The sequence below is a fragment of the Equus asinus genome, chromosome 17 (genome assembly GCF_041296235.1).
Source record: "Equus asinus isolate D_3611 breed Donkey chromosome 17, EquAss-T2T_v2, whole genome shotgun sequence".
NCBI classification, from domain to species: Eukaryota; Metazoa; Chordata; class Mammalia; order Perissodactyla; family Equidae; genus Equus; species Equus asinus.
Window position 1 is genome coordinate 20,274,490 of NC_091806.1, and position 2,830 is coordinate 20,277,319.

The 2,830-nt window shown below is 33.2% G+C and overlaps 1 pseudogene; it reads right to left on the reverse strand.

Annotated features, from left to right (window-relative positions):
* Positions 1-1,555: 1,555 nt before the first annotated feature.
* On the reverse strand, positions 1,556-2,484 carry LOC139040546 (olfactory receptor 4A47-like; annotated as a pseudogene).
* Positions 2,485-2,830: the final 346 nt, after the last annotated feature.

Here is a 2,830-nt window from a genome sequence, read left to right on the forward strand (position 1 = left end):
ATTCCAGATGAATCAAAAGTTTTAATATAAGACCACAAAAATCTTAAAAAATTAAATGCTAAAATATTCTTTTAGAATATTTTGGTAAGAGTGAAATAAAGATCTTTTTAAGCAAGATTCAAAAACCAAAAACATGCAAAGTGTAAGGAAAAAAATTTTACATAAAAGAGCATTTTACATAGCGTAAAAAATGTAAAAATTGAGCATAAGCCAGAAAAGCAATAATTGCATATACAATAGTAAAAGGGGTCATTTTTAATTATATAATTAATGTTAGCTCATAGAAATCAGTGTGGAGAAGACCAACAATGGAATGAAACAGAAAAAAACATATGAATAGATAATTTACAGAAAAAGAAATGAAAGTCATAATATAGGTGAAAAGATGCTCTAACTCAATAATGTAAAAAAGATTCTGATTAAAGTGTTAAAATAAAATACCTATAGTCAGATTGTTATGTGCCATAAATATTTGTCAGGTACTGGTTGTTGAGAATGTGGAGGAAAATATTCTGCCAGACTGTGAGCAGGAGTGCAACAGTTAGCACAAACTCAAGGGTGGCAGTTTGGCACTAACTATGAATACCAACACTTTATAAACCTATACTATCTGACCATTGATTCAAATACATACTTTGACAGTTTCACTTCTAGGAATTCTTCCATGCACATATTCAAAAATGCATATTTACTGCAAAATTATTTGTCATAGCAAAAGTTGAGGAACACCATGAAGACGAATGGATATATTAATTGTAGTATATATTTATAAGACAGTATCATACAGTATGAGAAAAACTAAGAGATCTATATGGACTTGTATGGAAATGTCTTCAAGATGTTCCATAGTGAAAGTAAACATTTACACACAAAGAAAAAAAATTATTATAGTTAAATATATTTGCATTTGCAAAGACCATTACCTGATGAAACTTAAGAAACAAATTAAGTTACTGCCTCTGGGGAAGAGGACTGGAGACTATAATGAGTGATAAATGAGAAATTTATTCTACACTTTATCACATTTTGCATGGGTTTTATTTTTACTATTTATCTGTCACACTTCAATGTTTCTTTAAAAAAGTAGAATTATTACACTAAAAATTTTGTATACAATGCAACTGTATTTATTAGAGAAGAAAATCTATACAGCGTAAGATATCTTAATTACTAAAATGAAAAGAATTAACTAAATGAGAAGAACCTAAATAAAAATAATATTCTCAGAAAAAAGTGAAAAACATCAATGAAATAATTGATTAAGATTAGTGTAACTATATAAATTTTTTCTCACTAATTCATTACATATTATTGACTCCTTGCTACATAGTCATTACAGCTTTCTAGGTGAATTGATAAACAAGACTTTATAGACCTTACATGCTAGCAGGGAGAGAAACTGTTATTAATAGCACGATCACAGCATTCATTTTAAAGTTATAATTATCATATGTTATTTGAAAGAAGGAAAGCCAGCATTGGATTTAAGAAGACATAGGCATTCCAAGGAAATGGACTCTAATGTCAAATAACTCTCTTGTGGTGGAAGATGCACTTATTTACCACAGGATATGACATTTCTTCTCAAGAGCTTCTTCATAGCATTAGTCATTTCTGAATTTCTCAGAGTGTAGATTAATGGGTTCAGCATGGGGGTTATGACTGTGTAAAACACACTCAGTAATTTGTCAATGGGAAAGGTCTTAGCAGGTCTCATATACATGAAAATACAGGGAACAAAGAAGAAGACAACCATAGTGATATGGGAACCACAGGTCTGGAGGGCTTTCCACTTCCTTTCCTGACTTAAATTCTTCAAAGAGTGCAAGATGACACCATAAGAGATGAGTAAGAGGAGAAATACAATAGTGCAGATCAATCCACCATTGGCCGCAACTAAGAATCCAATGACATAGGTGTCAGTACAGATGAGTTTCAATAAGGGGTACATGTCACAGAAAAAATGATCAATGACATTGGGGCCACAGAATGGGAGCCCATAAATAGTGCTAAGTTGAATTACTGAGTGCAGAAAACCTCCAATCCAGGAGACTACCAGCAGTGCAATGCACGCCCATTGCCTCATGATAACCAAATAATGCAAAGTCTTACAGATGGTCACATAGCGGTCATAGGCCATCGCCAGCAGAAGAAAGACCTCTGATCCACCAAAAAAGTGCTCTGTGAAGAGCTGAGCCATACAAGATTGGAAGGATATGGTATTTTCCCCAAAGAACAAGTTTGAAATCAGTTTGGGGGATATAGATGAGGAATAAATGACATCCATAAATGACAAGCTACCAAGAAAAAAGTACATTGGTGAGCCCAGGCTCTTACTGAAAGTTACAGTCACAACAATGAGCATGTTGCCTATCATGGTCAAAATATAGAAGAGCAAGAACATAAAAAAAGAACTGTCTGCTCCTTTGGATTCTGCGTGAGACCCAAGAGGACAAAGTAAGTCACATTGTTCCTTGGTTCCATTACCTTGGTTCCATCTATTCCTTATAGGTTTTGACTTCAGATATTAGAAATAGTTTACCTATAGAACAAAAGGGAAAAAAAAACTTTAAATGTATTGTAAGCTTTATCTTTTTTATTTACTCAATCAAAAAATGAGCACGGAGAATCTATTTGTGTCAAATCTGTCATAAACATTGGGATCACCAAGTTGAATAAGACATGGCTTGCTATTTCAGTGACTTGATACATGATGAGGGGTCAGGCTATTGCAGGCCAATTTCATGTGTCACTATAAATATCTTCATGTGTCACGATAAATGTCTTCATGTGGGCTGAGAGTTCACAGCACAAGATCTAAATTAACATG